The 22905-nt window shown below is 40.0% G+C and overlaps 1 protein-coding gene across 4 annotated transcripts in view; it reads left to right on the top strand.

Annotated features, from left to right (window-relative positions):
* Positions 1-22905, top strand: part of tnrc6c (trinucleotide repeat containing adaptor 6C) — a 623926-nt gene that overhangs the window by 440700 nt on the left and 160321 nt on the right. Inside the window, exon 1 of one of the 4 annotated variants that reach the window (XM_062970650.1) lies at positions 11959-11980. The exons of 2 other annotated variants lie outside the window; for them this stretch is intronic. The gene's annotated coding sequence lies outside the window, so the exon portion shown is untranslated. Of the gene's footprint in view, positions 1-11958; positions 11981-12103; positions 13974-22905 lie in introns of those variants that run through there. One more of the 4 variants, XM_062970651.1, reaches the window with a different exon arrangement.

Here is a 22905-nt window from a genome sequence, read left to right as displayed (position 1 = left end):
TTGATTAGCCCTTAGGCCATATCACAATACCAAACCAAACAACAAGGCTTGATAGGACTTGATTACACTCTATGTAATAAGTTAACATTAGACACTTATAACAATACAGTAAATAAATACAGTAGAGTCTAATTTATCCAACATTCACTTATCCAACATTCTGGATTATCCAACACATTTTTTTAATCAATGTTTTCAATACATCGTGATATTTTGGTGCTAAATTCGTAAATACAGTAATTACTACATAGCATTACTGCATTTTGAACTACTTTTTTGTCAAATTTGTTGTATAACATAATGTTTTGGTGCTTAATTTGTAAAATCATAACCTAAGTTGATGTTTAATATACTTTTCCTTGATCCCTCCTTATTATCCAACATATTCGCTTATCCAACATTCTGCCGGCCTGTTTATGTTGGATAAGTGAGACTCTACTGTATGATAAAACTGAATATATACATCATATTTCCTTATCACTTCTCCAATTTACCCCAATCAGCCCCACATATGTGGTTCTCAAACGTATTGTTTTGCTTAAACATATTGTTTTATATGTTACTAGCTGTGCCCAGCCACACGTTGCTGCAGTTTATGGGAATCATTTGTTAGCCAAGTGGAATTACAGTGAATAGCTTGCAGCCTCAAAGCCTGGCTGTTTTCTTCTTTTGGGAATCCTTGTTTGGTGAGCTGGAATGCAACGGAATAGCTTGGAAGGCTGGGTACTTGTGTTCTAGGGGAATGGTTTTTTGGGGTGCTAGAATTGCAATGAATAGCCTCATTACTTCAAAGCCTGGCTGCTTGCTACCTAGGGGAATCTTTGGTTGGTCAGCTTCAATAGTACAGAGTAGTATTGCTGCTTCAAAGCCTGGCCGCCGTCTACCAAGTTTAATCCTTTGTTGGTCTGGTTGGATTGCACTGAATAGCCTTGCAGCTTCAATGCCTGGCTGTGTCACAGCTAGGGGAATTCTTGTTTGACAAGTTGGAGTAGCACCTTCAATCAAAGAACCGTTTTGAAGTGGGCGGGGCCTAAAGGGGTGGGGCCTACCTTTCTGAGCCTTTTCTAAAGGGGGAAAACAGCTCTTTCTCATCCTCTAATTTGAGCTTTATTTTTCTAGGGGTTTTTTTGTTTGAAAGACATAGACTGGATGACTATGTCTTTTGTGGCCAAATTGGGTGTGATTTGGTTCAGTGGTTTTGTTGTTTACTCCATAGTAAAACGACACATTACATTTTTATATATATAGATTGTGGGTTCTTGGAATATGTGAGATATGAGATTCCCAGTACATTGTCCATTTGATATATGGACCAAGGTAGAAGTTTCTCTCCTTCTGATACAATTTACAGTCAAATAATATGTGTGCAAAATCCTCAATTTCAGGTGTTCTGCAGATACAAATCTGTTCATTAAATCTCCCATATCTGACCATTGTCTCAAGCTGATCAAATCCAGCTCATAATGCCAGGGAGTCCATCTCCCTCCCCAGCACCCTTTTCCCTGGACTGACAAGCTCACAGCCAAGGTAGTCCTTGTTGAGGTTTCACTTCCTTGCTTCAAGACCAAAAGTGAACAAGGAGTTGTGTGCACACGTGTACGTGGAATAAACAAATGAAAAAGCATGACAACATGCAACTTTCCAGATATTATTGGACCCCAGCTCCCAATATCCCTCACTATGGATTGTGTTGGTAAGGGCTGACACGAGTTGTGCTCTATCATCATCATCATCATCATCATCATCATCATCAGGAACAACAAAAATTCATTTTCGCTTATAGCCCACCCTTGCCCCCAGAGGCGGTTCAACCACCAGGCCAACTAGGCAGTTGCCTGTGGTGCCATCTTGTTGGAGGCGCCATCGAGGCAACTCCTGTCTCCTGCGGCCTGCCTCCGCAAGGTATTGAACTGCTTTTTCTGTTGATTTGTTGTAAAACATGATGTTTTAGTGCTTAATTTGTAAAATCTTAATGTAATTTGATGTTTAATAGGCTTTCCCTTAATCCCTCTTTATTATCAAACATTTTCGCTTATCCAATGCTTTTATTTTTCAGTGATTGGTATGGGGGGGGGGCAAAATTCTGTTAGCCTACACTTGAAAAATACCTAGGACCAGCTCTGCTTGCCCCCAAAATGGAGCCCAAGGTGGCTCACAAAAGGTAAAATATCTGGAGAATCACATAATCTCAGCCCTTGCATCATAATGTCCAAGTAAATTTTGCCAGATCTGATTTGTCCAGCAAAGAAATTAGAAGTTCAAGACAATCTATCTGTTTCTGTGAGAGCTCACAGCATATCAGAATTACAACAGGCATATCTTGTACTGGACTGGCTTAACCATTACATTAACCAGGGAGATGATCTGTTTTGTTGTTTTTTTAAAAAAAGGCACCACGTGCATGTTTACCACATGTGTTGCTCTTTTTATTATTTAGAAGAACACCAGAAATATTTGCAAACCCACTTTGGAGCTCATCCCTAGAGACAGGCAGGAACAATATGGAATGAACACCGCTAAGGATCCTTTCAACTCAACTTTTCGTCTCTACAAATCTTGTAGTTGTCTCCTCTCTAAATTCTTAGTAGTGCTTTTGTGTTTCCTGCAGTGTGGCCAAGTACAGCAATGAAATTCCAGTGTTCCTATATAACTGCTCTGGAATATGGCCAGAACACCTGGCTAATAATTTTGCCATCTAACTCACACCTACTCATATAACAAATATGTTAGTGGGGGGACTACAATGTGATGGTGTGTGAGTATGTGCCTTCAAGTCCCCCATTGACTCATTGGCGACCTCACAGATTTCATAGGTTTTTTTTAGGAGAAGTTTATTTTAACTGGTTCCACCAAATTTAAGAATTTACAGTGTTATTGTTGAGCAGGTGCCATAAGACAAAAAAAAACCCCTAAAGACTGTGTTTTGGCTCTGTGTGGGAAGAATTTTACCTACTCATTGTTTTTTTTTCATATGGAATTCAGCTAAATTGTGCTGCGGAGCCTTTTGTTACTTTGAACTGGAGCAAGTTATGAATTTACTGAAGCAGGACTGGGATTGGTGCCACTGCATTACTTCTCCATAGAAATAATATACCAACATGCACAGCCCAAGAAAGAGAATTTTTTGAACCATAAAATGGATTGGGTTATAATCATTGTGTACTGCTGGCACCGGCACAACTCTTTTTCCTTTTGCCATTAATCAGATGTCAAATTGAGATAGTTGGAGGGTATGAGTCATATCATCTGATTAATCTCTGTCATCCAATTTTTCAGCTAGTTTTAAAATGTCCAGTTTCTCTCACCTCCATCCAGTTTCTCTCTTTGTGCTCAGCTTATTTCAGTTGCTGCAAACTGAATTCTATGCGCAATAGTATCTTGCCCTCACGGTCCTGGGCCTCCCTAAACTACACAGCCCAGAATTCTGCAGAAGGCAGCCATAGGATCGAAAGTGGGGTGCACACTCTTTACTTACTCTTTAGGCTCTGATGTCACATCAGTAAAGGGAGGGAAGAGGTGGGTACTGAAATCTTTCACTAATATTCAACCTGTAAATAATCTCTGATATTACAGATGCAGTACAGAAATGACCAGTGTATGTTTTGCAGGAACCAAACCCAGGGTCAAGCTGCCCTGGAAGAGGTGAGAATATGACAATAGAGAAATAGTGATTGAAAAAAAATCTCCTTTTGAACCAGGAATCATTTATCTATAATATGATCCAGTTCATACAATAAGACAGCATTGTAAATCACTCCTCAGTATATAATATGACCAGTCAGATAGAAGGCTAGACCAACATCTTCTCCTGACCTAGAACTCTTCACACCACTCAGTGGAAGTCCTATGATTCAACTTGAACTGCTATGGGGATCTTGGGAGTGGAGAGAGGGACCTTTAGAATTATGCAGCCTAGGATTTGCAGTGGAGGGAGGACCTTTAAAATGCAAAACATTTCAATGTTTAATCTCATGTCTGCAGTCTGAAATGCTACCTTTTAGAAACTGATAAACCACACGAGGTTATTCATGTGTTTTGCACTCAGTTCACCTAAGTTCCATTTCAGGAAAAATACTAGATTAGACTGGATTGCTGATCCAACCTTGGCACACATTAGATATCCCGTGCTTCTCACTGCCTCTGTGCATTTAACACACACACATACAGCAGACAGGTACTATTTCTCACAGATGACACTAATAGTAACAACTGACCCTAGAATAGGCTTCTCCTGCCAAGCTTGCCACCTATCTGATCATCACTCAATGGAGGTGACAGAGTTGGGAGAATTAAGAGCTTCTTTATGGAGAAGAACAGCAATAGAGAAAAATAGCAAAAACCAGTCTGACAGAAGTGCAAGATGTGATTGGAAGGAAAGCTGTGTGTCACAAAGGGAGGGTGGGGTGGTCTGTCCCCACCTCATTTCCAAAGGGCTCCCCAGAGGGCTTGTAACCCAGGGCAGATACAGCTATGCAGGCTTAGGTGAAAAACTGGAAGCACAGGAATACATAGCTATGGCATACAAATGCAGCAAAAGGCTTACTTACACATTACATTGAGTTACATTTGTGTCCCATCCTCTTTCAATGAACTCAAGGCAATATGTGTTGGTCTCCTAATACATTTCTCAAAAATTGAGGCAGGTCAGTTGGACAGTCAATGGTCAAAGGCCACCATTGACTTTTATGAATCTATGGGAAACAGAACCTGAATCTTCAGCTCAAAGAGAGCCAATGTGATGCTAGGCTTTGAAAGTTGGACTAAGGCTCTGGAGATCACGGTTTGAATCCCTGCTTGACCATAGAAACCTACTGGATGACCACGGAGAAGTCAAACTCTCTCAGCCTCAGAGGAAGGCCCTGGGATACACCTTGCCAAGAAAACCCAAAGATAGTTTCACCTTAGGGTCACCCATGAATTGGAAATGACTTGAGATCAACAGTAACAATGACCAAGCTAAAAGCTAGAATAACAAAGGAGTAGTTATCTGTAGCAGAGTTCAAAGAAAATACTCTGGTTGGGGATTTCTGCACCCAGAATCTCCAGCCATCATAGCAACTGCATGTAATTTTGGACAAGGCAGGAGACTGACAACAGGGATTTGTGTATGGGGAAAGATGTTTGGGTTGCCTGGAAACTAGCAAAATGAGTACCATACTGCAGGATTCTGTAAATGTAAGCACAGAAATGGAAATAATTCTCGTTGTTCCTTGAGGAACCACTGCTTTGGAAATCTAAGACTCATTGATATTCTTTCCCCCTTGTTACCCAATGCTTTTTAGAGAAAGTGTTAGTGGTTTGAGTGCTGGACTATGACTCTGGAGACAAGATTCGAATCCCCATTCTCTCAGCCTCATAGGAAGGGAAGGAAAACCCCGCCCAACAAATCTTGCCAAGCAAACCCTGTGATAGGTTTCCCCTTGGGTTGAGCTAAGTCAGAAATGACTTGAACATAACAACAACAACAGCAAGCCCCTTAGGCTATAAGCTTTCACTGAGTTCACTTGCAGGGTTTCTCCAGTACGTCGAATATAAAAATACTGATCTAACATGCCAAGCAAAAATATCATGTATTAGAAGCCATTTTCAGAAATACGCATTTAAAAAAATTCCATATATTCCTCACATCGTATTATGCAAGATAACTTTTTCTATACTGGATATTTTTGATAGTCCAAATAAATTTAATATTAGCATGGGTAACTTAAATCTCCTACCGTAATCCAATGGGGGCTAGAAGCAACCGAAGAAAATGTTGTTCTGAACACCAAATTATGATAATTTAAGAATGCTTGTCTGGTACTTTTATCGATAACTTTAATATGTCCTTCTAGTTACATCAAAATTTTGCCAGCTCAGTTCCCTATACACACATAGTTGATAAGTATGCAGTTTGTTGGTATTAGATTTATGCAAAACATTATCCTATAGTGCTATCAATGAAGCCACAGCATGAAATGGTTGCTTTCTTTCCTTTATGCTAGAGCACATACATATGTCCAAATACAAGCTAAATTGTCATAAGAGACTAAGGGCCAGTTCCCATCACATAGTTAGAGTGCTATGATTCTACTTTAAATGCCTTGGCTGCATCCTATGAAATTGCGGGATTTGCAGCTTGGGGAAGACATTCAGAGCCCTCAGCCATTTGCCTCTACTAGTGCCTGCTGACCAAACCACAAGTCCCAGGATTCCATAGGATACACCATGGCAATTAGAATGGAATCATAGTGCTATAGCAGTGTTGTGTGAACGGGTCCACAGGTGCCTGTGAAGAACGTCAACGACAATGGATGCAACTCAAGAGGATAAGAGAGCAAGTACAGATTTGAACTTGGAGATACATAAAGGAGTATATTCCAAAGAAACATCAACAGAACTACAGAGTTAATAATGTGGAATACACATATATCAAACATATTCCTTTATTAACAATTATCCAAAAATACAGGGAGAAATGAATAAACAATAAACAAAAAAACTTGTTTTATGGCAACAAACAAAACATTAGCTCAAAACTCAGCATTCACAAAAGACACTGAAAGAGGCCAATGGCCTCTGAAAGGATCCAGAAGCAAAAAAGGAAGAAAACTGCCTTTTTCATAGAAAGCATTCAATCACTGATGTGAGTGAATTTGTGATTAATGGTCATCATTTTAGAAAAATGTATGCCTTCTGCCCCCACTACAACTGGAAATCCAGTTCCAAACTTGATAAGAGTATTTACCAGCACCTTAGAGTTACATTTTAGATAACTTCTGTCATCTTTATTAGGAAAATTGATTTTTTAAAAATTTATATCTAGTTACTAGCTGTGCCCGGCCACGCGTTGCTGTGGCAAAGTGATGGTGGTACTGGTTTAAAATTGTTGTGTAATTTTTATTTGACGTTATTTGCAATTTTTTTATTAATTTTATTGTAAGTTATCTTTTTATTTATTACATTTTATTATTTTCTTGTATTATTTTTAGTTATTTTCTGTTATAGTATTTTATTGTATTCATTTTTTAGTGTTTTTAATTATTTTTTATTGGGTTGCTAGGAGACCAAGTGGGCGGAGCTTAGCCTTCTAACTGGCAGCAATTGGATAAAAGCAATTATTCCTCTCTCTCTAATTAGGACTTTATTTTTCTTTTCTTTTTGTTATATCAACCTAGAGGCGTGGATGATGGGTTGTGTTGTCAAATTTCGAGGTTGGGGGGCCTGTCGTTTTGTTGTTTTGTGGGTCGCCGTGATGCCATCACTCTTTTATATATATAGATGAAGCATGTGTATGTATCTTCACATTGCTTCCTGACTTATGGAGACCACGTAAATTTAATGGGATTTACTTAGGCTAGGAATGCTCAGAGGTGGTTTTGCCATTCCCCTCTGTGAAGTCTACAGCACCTGGTATTCCTTGGTGGTCTCCTATCCGTGTACTAACCAGGGCCAATCCTGCTTAGTTTCCAAGAAATAGGCAGGGCATAAGACAGCAGTATCTAGTATTTGAAATAGTACATTTAAAACTGCACCTAACTCATGAAAATCACAACTGGAAGAAAACCTGGAGGTAAATCTTATTCTAAAGGTAATGCTTGGCATGTTTTCTTTCAATATAGCAAAACAAACCATTTTCATCAGAGAGCAGTTTTATATATTACATCATTTGTGACACTGCAATCACATTATGGCCTGTTAATTAGACTGTGCTCTGCATCAGCAATGAAGCACGTGGCTGTGCCCATTCTGCTTTAGCAGGCTTTTGGCTTATGTCAGAGGCAGAATCCCTTCTGAAGGTATCAATGAAACAGCATACTGTTTTTGTTTTTGGGTTGATTGTGGGGATGAGAGGGGAGGGTTCCAGGTGCTGACCTATATTTGTGAGCATTTCTAAGTTGGCTCATTGTGGTAAGTAGAACAAATTATCTGCTGAATTTGTTGCTCAGTTCTTCCTGGGTAACTTTTTCAGCTAGATTTATGCGTTAGCAGGACAAATAATTCTTGGCTATGCTTTCCCAGCTTTCAGGTTGCCAGTTGACTTATGATGACCCCATGAAGTGTAGGGTTTTTTCAGGCAAGAAAAACTCATTGGTGGTTTTGCCAGTTCCTTCCTCTGAAATATAGCCTGCATAGGCACAACATGGTATTCATTGGCAGCATCCCATCCAAGTATTCACCAAGGCTGTCCTTGCTTAGTTTCCAAGATCAGGCAGGATCTGGTGCCTTTAGGATATCTAAGGCTTTAAAAATGTTACACTTAATGGTTAGTACTTTTTGAAAGAGAGCAAAAGGTTAATGACAAAATCTAGCTGCTAAAATACTTTTCATGCACATAAATCTTGCTGTCTGGCCTAGAAAACAGTTTGTTCTAAATATAAAGCTCTGGTATTCATCTTTTTGTGGGTTTCTCCCCCTTTCGCTTTGTTCTGGACTTCTCTTTCAATGGTTTTTGTGAACAATGTCGTCTCCCTCCAGTGGCAAAAAGGTTCTAATTATATTCCCATTCCTGTGAACTAGAGACACTGTCTGACGGATCCTCAGGAGGCTAAAAATAGAGCTATTGTCCACTGATGGGGGAAGGGTTTTCCAGGACTTCACACTCGCAGGTTGTTACTCGGTATGATTGCCTATAGTATATACACTCATCCCACTTTCTCTTTGTGCTTCAGCAAAGGCCTCTTAGGACAGAGTGTAAAAACACCAGCAGGATTGAAGACTCTTTAACAAAGAACATCAAGGCTGGGGACCTTTGGCCATCCAAATGTTTGGAATTCACCTCTCAGAGGCCTTGAGTTGCATGCATGCCATACCCCTCAAGACTTCATTTATTAAAATGAAGATATGGAAATGTGATCAAGCAACATCAGAATGAAGAATGCACAAGCTAGGAGAGTCAGACATAATTTGCTTTTGCCTGAACCTACTGGGAAGGGTAACATTCTGCCCTCTCTCCTCTGCTGCTAGTTGGGTGGAAAATGCTTTTGCAGTTTGAACTCCGTTTGCAGCAATGGTAGTAAACCGTGATACAGGGGGAAATAAGAGGAGAGAGAAAATGGGAGGTGACAGAGGATTAATTGGGACTGTCCCCGTGAAATTGGAACAGTTGGAGGGTATGGCGTGGCCAATGGTAAGAATTTCTGAGAGTTGCAGTCTAAATATCAGGAGATTCAGAGTGCAGCTACGCTGTTGAATTAATACAGTTTGACATCAGTTTAACTAGCATAGCTCAATACAATGGACTCCTGGGATTTTTAGTTTAACAAGGCCTTTAGTTTTCTCTTTCAATGAGTGTTGGTGCCTCACTGCACTACAACTCGCAGAGTTCCCCAGCATTGAGCCATGGTAATGAAAGAGGTGGCAAACTGCATTAATTCTACAATGCGGACACATCCAAAATTTACCTAAATTGCAATGACTTCTAGATCAAAGTTATGAAGATATCTTGATTGTAAAGGGCTCACCGAGATGTCACTGAAGCAGAAAACTCATAGAACAATCCTAACTAAACAAATAAAAACATAGAATTATAAAATGGATGAGACCACAAGAGCTATCCCATCTAAGTTCCTGCCATTACTAAATCTTCCTTCATTGGCAAAGCTATAAGATGGGAATAATTTCTAGTCTCGTGCTTTTTTAATTGTTGCTCGAATGTTGTCAAATCTCCCATGAAACTGCTGCCCCCATCACTGCTCCTGCTGGTTAACATGGCTGATTTACTTATCAAATCTGCCTTTTCACAACTTGCTTTTAAAACAGAGAATTACTATTATTCAGTCTGCACACAACAAGGAGGTATGTTCAGGGAACCTGTCATAGTTTTAGAAATCTTACCTGATGACAGAAAGTTTAGATGATGCTGCAACCCAATGGGAAAGCTTAATGCCTAGGGCAAGCAGCAATTCTTTGCTCCATAACACAGGCCCCCCCCTGGGGAGAACGGAAGGAAAGAAAGAAGGCAGGAGGCTGATCTGCCAGTGATCCCCTGAGAATATTTTAGGGCTGGCAATGATGGAGCTACTAGGAGCAGACAGAATAGGCAGGGGCCCCACCAAACTATATGATATGGTCCATGTAGAATCAGTTAATGCAGCTTAATTGCATTCAACTGCATTGTATGAGTCTAGTAAAGGTTTCCCTTTGTCATTAAGTCTAGTTGTGTTAGACTCTGGGGCTTGGTGCTCATCTCCATTTCTAAGCCGAAGAGCTGGCGTTATACGTAGACACCTCAAAGGTCATGTGGCCGGCATGACTGCATGAAGTGCCATTACCTTCCCGACAGAGCGGTACCTATTGATCTACTCACATTTGCATGTTTTCGAACTGCTAGGTTGGCAGAAACTGGGGCTAATATCGGGAACTCACCCCACTCCCTGGATTCAAACCGCTGACCTTTCAGTCAGCAAGTTCAGCAGCTCAGCGGTTTAACCCACTGTGTCATCAGGGGCATTATATGGCAGTGTAGATAGGCACAGCAGAGCAGTGTCTAGGGTGGATCCTATTGGCCTGACCTGTCCAAAACAGCTACATTTCTGCTCTAGTGCCATGGTTTGGAAGACAAGGAATGAGCCTCAAGTTCACACCTCTCCCTAGTTTCTGGCTTGAGAATATTATGTTAGCATGTGTTAAATATATGTTTAATGATTGCTTATTGTTATGGGATTTAAAATCCTTGTCTTTTTAAAATGGCCTTTGCAGAAAAAAAAAGATTCCATGTAAACATTAGGAAGGTATTTATTTATTGTGTCAGGAGTTATAATGTATTTAAAAAACACAAACAAAAGTAAGCAAATTGACATTATACTAGATTTACTTTGACCAGCAGCTGGCCACTTGGAGTGCCTCTGGTGTCGCTGTGAGAAGGTCCTCCATAGTGCATGTAGCAGGGCCAAGACTACATTGTAATAGCTGGTCTGCGGTTTGCTCTTCTCCACACTCGCATGTCACTGACTCCACTTTGTAGCCCCATTTAAGGTCGGCTCTGCATCTCATGGTGCCAGACAGCAGTCTGTTCAGCACCTTTCAAGTCGCCCAGTCTTCTGTGTGCCCAGAAGGGAGTCTCTCATTCGGAATCAGCCGTGAGTTGCGGTTCCAGGTTTTAGCCTGCCGCTTTTGGACTCTCGTTTGCTGAAGTGTTCCTGCGAGTATCTTTGTAGATCTTAGGAAGCTGGTTCTTAATTTAAGACATTGACATGCTGGCTAATATCCGAACAGAGGATGGGTGGGAGTCTCTGTGAGATGGAGATTGCTAAAGAAGAGATATACAGTTCCGTATCCATATCCCTAGGAGTTGGGCTGGATGGCCCTTCTGGTCTCTTCCAACTCTGATTCCATGATTCCTTTGCTCCACAACCTTCTCAGGTTCATCTCAGGATTTAGGCCTCACAGTGGGCTCAAATCTTGCAATTTTGGGGGGGGGGGGGGATATTATTATTATTATTAAAAGGTCTGGATTGTTTCCGGATGTTTGTTTTTTTAACCCAGAGTAAACCTGAAAATCCAGGTTTACTCTGGGTTAATCCGGATGAGCTTGAGGTGTCGTTTGGACACCTCAGGCTAATATGGAACCCATCATGGGTTTTGGGGCTGTAGAGAAGAGCTTGCAAGGGAGAAAAATGGTGTGTTAGGGGGAATACCCCTCTTCCCAAGGGGGAGAAAAGGAGACACAACACAACCCAATTCAGTCCATGTTTAAGCGGCTGGGGGGGGGGGGAGGATGGGGCCTGAGGCTGTTAGGAATGGTGGGAGTTGAAGTCCAAAACACCTGGACTCTGAAGGTAGGGCCCAAGTTTGCCCATGCCTGCTCTAGCTTGTAAAACTAGGTGACTGTCGCCAAATGTTGAACTTGGAGCGCTTGTCTTCCAGTTCAGTACAACCGCAGGCGCTTCCCTGTGCTTTGCTGCTACCTGCAAAGAGGGAGACGCGCATGCGCCGTACGCCTCCTTCCCCGACAGATGAGGCAACACACAAGATGGACGGAGCCGAGAATCCTGGCAAGGTACCAGCGTAGCAAGGGAGAACGCAGAGGAGCCTTGCCTTTGCCTCTCTCTCTCTCTCCCTCGGGCGGAGTTACCTTGATTCTCCCCCCTTCCCCTCCGCGGTCTCATTGGCTCGCCTCCCTCGCTTATTTGCATCCTTTTTGCATGTCGCCGAGCGTACTAGCGTATTTCTCTGCAAGGGAGAACGCAGAGAAGCCTCGCCTCGCCTCTGCCGCTCTCTCTCTCTCTCGAAAGGGCGGAGCTACCTTGACCCCCTCCGCAGTGTCATTGGCTCGTCTCCCCATCTTATTTGCATCTTATTTGCATGTCGCTTTTATTTATGCCTTCTTCCCCCCCCATCTCCACCACGTGACTGGGGAAAGCGGACGAGACTTCCTGTTTGAGGTCAAGGCAGGAGTAGAGGAAGGAGGAGGGAGGAATTCTCGCGCCGCTCCCCCCTCCCTCCCTCCCCGTTGTGGTCTCGCGCAACGTCCCTCCCTCCTCGCGTTCGCTCGCTCCCTCCCTGTTGTGGTCTCGCGCTGGGCTCTTGTCAGTTAGCAACAAAATGGCTGCGGTGGCAGCAGCAGCAGCAGCTCTGCTCTTGAAGCGGAGGACGACGGAGGAAGCGGCGGCTGTGAGGAGGAACAGTAGCGGCAGCAGCATCAGCGGAGGGCCGGCCTGGCAGTTTCCCTGAGCCCGCGGCCCATCCTCTCCCTCGCTTACCGTCCGAGGAGCCGTCCCTCTCGCTGCCGCCGCCTCCCCTCATCCCCTCAGAGAGCCTCCCTTCCCTGCGGAGGGGAAGGAAGGAGAGCCGGCGGTGGAGAGAAAGCGAGGGAGGCGGGCCCAGCGGCGGATGGATGGGCGCTTCGTCGACCTCCTGAGATGAGAAACCCAGCAGGCGCGCCTGACTCGATCCTGTGAGGAAGGAAGGGAGGGAGACAAGGGGAAAAGACTGGATTGTGCCCTTTTCTTCGGGATCCCCCGATGGTCCTGTGCAGCTGGGTGGATCCCCAGGAGAGAGACCGCGCCGCCGCCGCCGCCTCAGCCAGCAGCACGAAGCCCGTCTCAGTCCTGGATCCTTTCCTAACAAGGGCGCAGATCAGGGGCGTTTGTGGATCCTTGCCTTCTGAGACCCTGCTTCTCCTCCCTGGATCATCTTCTCAGAGAGACTGCAGGATTCCCCCTTTCTGTTCCTCCTCCCTTTTTCGAGACTGTTTGGGCGCCTGATTGAGACTCTGCTGGACCTTTCTGTAGCCCCCCCCCCCCCCCGTTTTTTAATTCTGCTTTTTCCTGAGCTGATTCCCGCCCCGCTCTTAAACTTTCGTATGGGGTTCAGTTCTCTCCCTTTTAATTTGCACTTTTGAGAACGATATCTCCAGATGCGCAGAAACACTCCTGACGCATATATACATAGGTTTCAAAGCCGTGTTCTGATCAACTACAAAGCCTAACCTTACCTTTTTTTCCGCTCTCTAATTTTTTTTCTTCTGCAATTACATACGTTTAATTTTTTTTCCCAAAAAATTAAAATTTGTGTGCAAAACTCCAGCTACAGACTTCTAACTGTTAGTTTTGCTTCACTGGAAATTATATATATATAACCGTGTTTTAAAATTGGACCTGCGTCTGCTGCACTTAAACTCCTCCTCTGGGCTGGAATCAAACTGGAGCTTTTAGCTCTTTTACTTGGATACTGTTGATTTCTTGTCTCGTTTCCCCAATCCTTCCCTTCACCTTTGTGGCAGGTTATTTTTGGTGATTTTTAAATTTGGAACGGGCATAAATCTATAAATATATATATATATATATTAAAAAACAGACTTTCTTGGCCGTGTGAGATTTTTTTCCATATTCATCGTTGAAAAAATACGGGTACTTTTTGTAAGAAAAAAACATTAAGGAAAGGAGCACGCTAGTGAAACTCCCAGACATCAGACAAAATACTTGCTTGTTGTATTTCAAGGAGATTGAGTGGAAAGCTGCCAAAGAGCCCCAGAAGAAAACGAAGCAAAGGTAAGAGGAGGGTCATTCCCTTCTCTTAAATAGAAGCTGTGAAAAGATCTGAATAAATAGTTTAATGCATGCAACTCTCTGTCCAGATCCTGCTATAATTGTTTTTAGTATTGTGCAGTTTTAAAACATCCCAGGATGTGTTTTCCTATTACAAACTCTTATGTCCAGAGACTAAAATATCCTGGAATAATAGTACAGTAGAGTCTCACTTATCCAACACTCGCTTATCCAACGTTCTGGATTATCCAACGCATTTTTGTAGTCAATGTTTTCAATACATCGTGATATTTTGGTGCTAATTCGTAAATACAGTAATTACTACATAGCATTACAAATTTGTTGTATAACATGTTTTTGTGCTTAATCTGTAAAATCATAACCTAATTTAATGTTTAATAGGCTTTTCCTTAGTCTCTCCTTATTATCCAACATATTTGCTTATCCAACGTTCTGCCGGCCCGTTTATGTTGGATAAGTGAGACTCTACTGTATTTAGCGGTGTTTGAAAAGTCTAAGGTTTCTTAGTTACAACTTAGTGTTTATTATTATTATTATTATTAACTGCATTTCTGTCTCGCTTTTCTCACCCCTGGGGGGACTCAAAGCGGTTTACAACATAATAAATGGCAAAATTCAATGCCTTACATATATATAAAATATATCACATATCTAAATCAAAAACATACAACTGTAGATTACAACCATTAAAACTACAAAAACATCAAACATAGACATATGCATGAAACATGTTATTACAGCAATTAACATATATCCCTTCTCTTCCCCCACCCCCATCTCCCTTTCCATAGAGTTTAGACCTTACTTTATATACCCTCCCTGCTCCCCCAGGGAGCAAGATGGTGGAGGCCCTCTATTGCTCCAATGTTTTTAAAAATGCAAGACATCACCAATTTTGGAAGAGCATCAATGTTAAATTATATTAGTGGGTGCATGCTGTTGATAACATCTCCCAATACCATGTGATGTAATGTTTGGAAAATAATGATAATTAGCCTTGGTAATTTGTCTTGGTTTAAGTGTGGCTGGGATGGAAAGGCAGATTGAATGTAACCAAGTGGACAAAACCTGAACTTCATCCTTGATTATTTTAAAAAGATGTCTGGACCTTTTCAGAATATACTGTAGCTTTCATTGCCATTTATCATTTAGTTATTTACTAGAGAGTGATTAAAGCAAGGCTATCACCTTCCCCCTCCTACTGGGAATGACACTGCAAAGAGGATTCCTAAGGAATGAACAGAAAAGTAGGATTTCAAATAAGATAAACTATGCTCATTGAAGTATTTTTTTTAAAGTGCTTGAAAACTCTTTACTTTCATCTGTCAGAAGTACAGAAAGAAGTACTTTCATCTTTCTTAGAAGTACAATAGATCATTCATTGAAGGTTATGATATATATAATTTCTTTTTTATGCTTCATTTAAATTATGGAAAATATTTGTTGTAGAAATTACTTTAGTCTGGAATTTTGTAAGCACTGTAATTTGCTTTTGTCCCTTTAAAGAAGACATCTTGATTCCTGTAAAGTTTCTTGTGTACAATACCAAGCAAAGGGGTATTGATATAAGTACTCCTTCCTTGTTTTTCACATCATACCTGCAGAAATCAAAGACCAAAGTTAAATGTGCATGATGTATTAAAAATAGGTATTTATCACCTTTGTCGATGTTTTGTAAAGCCTACAAAATGTTGACACTTTCTTTAGTCTTTCTACTTACTGGTTCCCACTTGTGAACTATGATCCCCCAAAGGTATTAATATTTAATATTTCCACGACAGCTACCAACATGTTGTATTAATAGTTAGTTAAAAGATGAATTGATGTAATGTTGTTACCACAAATTCATTTTACAATATTTATATATACAATTTCCTTTCTGTGCAAATACTGCAGAGAGCTTTCAGTAAGCTTTAGAAAATATGCTCCCACAGTAGAATTTTTCAGGAAAGAGGAGAATATTATATTTTTGCTCTTATATTTTATAAGCCATCAGTTTTATTTTGGTTTGGCTACCTGGTTATAGACATTAATTGTAATTTTGACTGATCTAATAATAGTTTGTTGTGCTAGTAACAAGGCTATGCCCACTTGGTTACCTGCCACGTGCACAGATTAATACATAAAGCAGATTAAGAAAGAAAAGAACATTATGAAAGAGATTTCTAGTCATGCAGTAACCAAAATAAGTATTCATTCTTATTGTGAGTAGGTGTTTTCATAGTATACATATGGTCAAGAATAAATTTGCTCAGGGAATGATAGGATATATAACCCTATCCCTTTCAGTGTGAATATGAGAAACCCAAGTGGGTTAATTTTTCCTCACTCCATTCTTGTGTTCTTCTAAAAGAGAAGTTGGGAGTAAATGATCAAGGCAGAGAGATGTTTGGGGATAAATCTCAGTGAAAATATGTATTTACTCTCCTGGATTAGCATCCATGAAAATTTGAATTGCATTTTAAGGATCATTGGAAAAAAGGATTGAAAATAAAAGTATTTCTATTGTAATGCCTTTATGGATCAATGGCACAGTCTGATTTACTATAGCACAAAAACAATATTCTGAAAGTGGAAAATATGTCGGAAAGGACAACTGAAGCAATCACAGGACAGGAGTAGCTCTCCTCTGGGAGGCAATATTTGGAGATTATTTTTTTTTTTTAGTTTTTGGAAATAGTAAAGAGAGGCACAGCAGATGTATATCATTAAGTCTGAGAATGGTCAGGCTTTTTTTCTTTCTCATAATAGTAAAACTTAGGGTTATCTGCTGAAGCTGAGTGGTAAATCAAACAAATGCAAGTGCTACTTTGCACAGCATATTAGCAAACTTTGGAATTTGCTACTGCAAAACATAGTGATAGCTGCCAACATAAGTGGATTTAAAATGGGACTAGGGCAGGTTCATGAAGAGGAAAGATATCTTGCCACAACAAATGTATACCATTTCCTGGATCAGATATAGGCTAACCTTTAAAAACGAATTGTTAAAAATGGAAGAAAGTCACTTCATGCCTTATGTATGGGCACTGTGGGAAACTATAATTCCTAGACTAAATAGGCCATTGGTGTGATGCTGGAAGGCTGTTCTTGTATTCAACAAACTTAGCTGTACAACCTTTTAAAATATACTATCATAGATTGTATTCATCCCCCCTCATAATTGAATAAACTATTGCTCTCCCATAGTTTTTTTTCCTGCATATTATAACAGGAATAGTTTATTCTTTAGTACAGGGCTTCTCAAACTGTGCTCAGTGGGGCTCTGCAGGTGATAGTGAGGAGCTCCGTGGTTCCATGCTGCTTTCCGCCTCCTCTTCCTCCTCCTGAGAAATGCAGGGAAATTGAAGTTTTGAGCTGCTGGAAACAACAGTAACAGCGTCCTCCTGGGGTGCAGACCTCCCCCCCCCCCCCCAGTGCCCAGACTCTTTTTCTCACCACCCAGACCTCCCATCCCTAGTTGTGTTTTTACTGCATGGCAGAATAGGGTTGAACTGGATGGTTTCTGGTATTACTACTACTACTACAAAGACTGAATAGCCATTTGTTGGGTGTGCTTTGATTGTGTTTTCCTGCATGGCAGAAAGGGGTTTGACTGGATGGCCCCTGGGATTTCTGCTATTATTATTATCAATGGGTGTGCTTTGATTGTGCTTTTCCTGCATGGCAGAAGGGAATTGGACTGGATGGCCCCTGAGGTCTTCCACTGAAATACTGTTAAGTTTATGTTTGTTAAAATTGTTCTTCATTTTAAAATGGTTCTTTTTTCTTTCCTTTTTTTTTGCACTGTGTGAATTAGTTCACACAAATCTATCTGCCACTGGCCTAGCCCATACTTGATATATGTACATTATATACAATACAATATAATATATAATATGTAAACATTTATTGGGGCTCCACGAGAAACGTTTGCTTCTAAAAGCTCCTTGGCTGAAAAAGTTTGGAGAACCCCTGCTTTAGTGGAAAGAGCAGTAGGTGACAGTTGTTCTCTTAAGCCATCATCTCAAGCAATGCATTCTTTCTGTTATTGAGCTGTCATGGCTTTGAGAAATGAAAAGATAGAAAATCTGTCCAATGGGAGGGATGAACCACAAGGAAATGGGTCATATGCTAAATTATTGCCCCAAGTCGTAGTTAGAAACTCCCCTGATGAGATCTCTGGGTAGAAATGCTAGGTTTTGGCTCCATATTATGCTTCTTCAATATATCCCTCTATGTTAGAAACAAAGTTTTCTCTGTATTGAAATAATGTTCCAGACAAACCCCCCAAAGCTTTTTAATGTTGATTCCTTGTATTATTTGAAAGAGATCTTTAATTGCCCCCTCCCCACCTTCTCCATTGCTGGTGAGAAAAAACTGATTTTAAAATTACTTGTGAGATTTCCTGATTTATTTCTGAAAGTTGGAGCAGATCTGTGCTCTTGGCAATAGTTTCTAATCTTCTTGAGCAGACAAATATTAGGATAAAAATCAAACTTTTCAACCACTTTTACAGTTTCAAATATTAAATTCCTTGAGTATTCACTGTATCATAAATGCAAGGATCATGTGCTCAGCATAGAAAAATTATATGCCCACAAAACAGTTTTTTTGGGGTGTGTCTTTTGCAGTTTGTGTGATTAGGTTTAGAAAATATTAGTAAGGTATGGAGCTCAAACATTAAAATAAAATATCAGTATTCTTATTTTAAAATGCTGAAAGGTAATTTTAATGAAAATAGTTATTCTAGAGAAGCAAAAGCATTTCATTGGATTTCCCAAAACTACTATGTTAAAATGCAAACAAATTCCCATCAGCAGAGAATTCAGCTTTATTTACAAGAGAAATCATTGTCATAGTGATTTCTGGTTTTGGAAAATGGGGTCTTTAGAAATTCACCCTTTAAAAGATCAAGATAAACATGATATAGTAATCAGAATCTTGGTGATTTAAAAAAGATAAGGCTGTTGCATGAGAGTCTGGGTGATACTTTCAAATTACATTTAGTTACATTTAGTTGCTCTGCACAGCTGGTCGTGTTGAGATAAATATGCTCTTTTCCCAATGCTGTCATCTGGCAGCTTTCCAAAACAAGCTGGAGGAGGAGGTCAGGGGTGGGGCAGCCTTCTCCTCTGGCAAAAGAAAGCTTTCAGATGGAAAGAATTGCTAGAGAAAGTCCTTCTGTGAATGCAGCAGACTTAAAGCTTAGCTCCCACCCCCTTTTATATTCAGGGAAGCAACATATGCAAATTCTGCTCCTTTTATAATCTATAACTGACACTATGTTGTGTTATGATTTCAGGCACAAGCCTTGAAAATGTTTACATTGATACATTCCCAAATTAGATTGCTTGGCTTGTGATGGCTTCAGCAGTGATGCTTCAGCAATGTTGTGGATGGAATTTTTAAAAGTTAAAATGCAGAATACAAGATAATGTCACACACTGGATCAAATGTTGGGGAACCCCCCACCCCCATGCATGCTCCCTGGGAAGGAGTTCATCAGTCCATTTTATCACTAGTGATGATTGATAGGAAACCTATGTGACTAATGCTGCTGCAGTCTAGTCAATTTGGTATCAGCGGATACCTTTTGATGATAATACCTAAAGGCTTTCAGTAGCTTTATAAAAATATCATCCAGGCCAAAGAGAATGTAAAGACCCAAGGTATTTTCTTGATTTGTCATACTCTGGGTGGAATTATAAATTTGGCTCTCAATTCTGCAAAATCTCTGAAGCGGGTAAATATAGTGACTTGTGGAGAGTAATGAGTCACACATACTGTTATATCTCACAGCCTGATCAGAAATTGAAAGATTTCGTTGATTTCTTCAGAATATGATTTATAGTTTATTTCTAAGGACTGGGATCAAAGAAACCCAGTGCTCTTTTACACACACATGGGGAGATGTTTATTTTGGGTGGCATGTCTTGGTTTGTTGGGTGGTACTGTTCTGGAGGTCCCATCATTTCTGTGGTGTGTACAGAGATTCATTGTGGCAAAGCAGCTGAAAAGCTACCGTTTGTGCAGAATACTACATGCCCGCTTTGAATTTTGACCAAGATTTTCACTGTAAACACCCTTCCATAAATGTGCACGGTGCGTTCAGAGAGCAGTATTGTTCTCCACTCATACACATATATTTTATAAGCATTTTTAAGCCTGCTGTAATTGTAAGCTATTTTGTTTTTTCTGTAGAAGGATATTATGACCAGCTAGTCATTTGACAGCTAGTTATTATATTTTTATTTTCTCTCTGCTTCTGGAACACTTAACTGTGAATGCTTTTTTGGATATGGCTTTTGTATCTTAAGAAAAGATGTAATCCTTATACAAACTTTCACCTATGAATCACAAAGAGTCTAAGGCAGTGAAGTCTGGTTACCAGAGTCTCTCTTATTATTTTTTACAGCTGTGGAGGGCTTAAGAGAGTGAAAGCAGTATATGTGCTACAGAAGTGATGTTTTATGGCTGGCTGCCCAGATTGTCTGGCTTTGCACACAGCTCTGGTTTGCCTTTAGAGGGCTAGAGAGGTGGAATGTATTGTTAATAAACAGCTTTATCTCAACAGAATTGCTTTTCTCTGATTTGAAATGGGGCCTTTCTTTTAATCCATATCTAATTTCATTTCAGATTTTTTTTACACAGTAGAAATTTAGTATTGGATTAAATTCTTTCTTAACAAATTCCTAGGCTGGTGCTGCTCATTGTTCAGGCTGTAAACATCTTGGAAGAAAGACTGCTCTAAAATGACCTTAGTTTCCCCCCAAATTAAGAGATTGGGTTGCTTTGAGAAGCCTTAAATGCAATGCCTTCTTATACTGCCCTAATGATATAATTGCCATGTTGTAGCATAAAAGGATAATTGGGGGAACAGTAACCCTTTCTTTCCCACCTGTCTTGGTTGTGTGGTATAGGACAGTCAAGGAGAACCATGTGTTACTATACCAATATTGTTGAACATTTTTTCATTAGTTGATGTATGTTGACCTCCCTTCAACTATGCATTATTTTAGCTGTTTTCCCACCTTAAATTGGTTTTTCATGAAATATTCAGAGCTTGATCTTTTTGTGTGTGGGGATTTTTCAAGACCAATAAGGCAAATATGTTTTTGAGTGCATCATTATCAGGGGTCCTCAAAGTTTTTAAGCATAGGGCTGGTTTATGGTCCCTCCGGATATTTGGGGTGGGGTGGGGTCAGACTATAGTTTGAAAAAAAAACCCCAACATAAACAATTCCTATGCACACTGCAAATATCTTTTTTGTAGCACAAAAAAACATGAAAGAACAATACAGTATTTAAACTGAAGAACAATTTTAGCCAACATAAACTTACTAGTATTTCAATGGGAAGTGTGGGCCTGCTTTTGACTGATGATAGTCAAGTTAATTAGGATTGTTGTTGTTGTGTGCCTTCAAGCCATTTCAGAATTAGGACGACCCTAAGTCTAAAGTTTAGGGTGGGGTCCGGATAAATGTCCTTCAAGGGGTGCATCTGTCTCAAGGGGCTTAGTTTGGGGACCCCTGAGCTATACTGTAGAATAAATTCAGTTTGACTCAAACTGCCATGATTCAGTTCTGTGGAATTCTGAAAGGATTGAGCCATGGCAGTTAAAGTGGTGTCAAACTGCCTTAATTCTTCTGTGTAGTTGCGCCCTTCCTAGCTGTAGTTAATTGACAGTAAAGACAGTTGACCGTGTACTCTCAAGTCCTACTCTGCCTCCTAAGCCCTGCATTTTGAATCTAGGCGGTAATAAGTCTTCAACTTCTAAAAACTCTCTTTTAACTCCTGAAGAGAAATTTGGGAAAGACAAGGCCCTATTACAATAGAGGAATACTGCTTTGGTATATGAATCTTGAGGTACATGAAAATGGTATTCTAAGATTGGTGCAATTGGAGGGGTGGGGACTGTGCATATGTCCAAACTAGCAACTTTTTCATTTTGTTAAGTCATTTTAAGAATTGTGAGTAATGTACATTATTATTCATCCTGGTTTTCCTTTAGTAATGTTGACTTCATGTGAAGTGCAGTGCCTTGTGTTTTGTTTTTCTGTTGTAGTTGGTATAGATTGTTTATGAGTGATTTTTAAAAAAATTAGTTTATTTTGAAAAAATCCAAAACAGTTCTTGCAGCAGAACAGTGGTGGATGACATGTTTAGCTTTAGTAGATTTATTTTTTTTAGATCCCCTCTTTTCATTTTCCTTATTTTTCTCAAAATTTGAAATTAAGAGCTGGGCAGATAGTTGAAACTCTTCCCCATCAGAACTACTAATCTGGCTCCTCTGTTAAATTTGTGTGAATAGGCTTAAGAACTGATTGTCTTACCAGAACTTGAGGTATGTCTTAGTATGTCCTGATAAAAATGTTTATTGCTAAAATGTGGAATTAAATTTATGCTGTTTAAAAATCACGAAAAGGACACATACTACATGCAAATAAAATGTTTGGTAGAAACAGGGAAAACTTTGTTAAAGCTGAAGCAAAATTGGCAGAAAACATGCATACATTAAAACTTCTGGAGTTCAGTATGCTAATCGCAAATTGATTTTAACCCTCTACCATATCAATAGTATTATTTGTGAATGTATTATATAAATGAAACAAAAACTGTAAAACTGCACTGGGTGTAATATTTATGTTTTAAAAATAGAGAATGTAGCCTGGTTGTAGCATATTTTGATTACGCCGTATTAAAGTTTTTGTATTGTAACCTTTCCCAAGTTACATTTTAAAAGGAACAGACAATACTCAAATATTTCTGCTTGCCTATGACCTTTTCAGTTTTGAATTTTTCCTTTAAATGTGTGAAAAATAAATATACTGGAATGTTTTGTCTAAAGCGTGCAACATAGTTTTCATTGTCTGTTTACCTAAATGCATGTGCAGGAATAATAATAGCTGGCATTCATAGTCATGTTCAAGGG

Source organism: Anolis carolinensis, chromosome 2 (assembly GCF_035594765.1).
Source record: "Anolis carolinensis isolate JA03-04 chromosome 2, rAnoCar3.1.pri, whole genome shotgun sequence".
In the NCBI taxonomy this organism is placed as follows: domain Eukaryota; kingdom Metazoa; phylum Chordata; class Lepidosauria; order Squamata; family Dactyloidae; genus Anolis; species Anolis carolinensis.
This window is presented reverse-complemented; position numbering and strand designations above follow the sequence as displayed.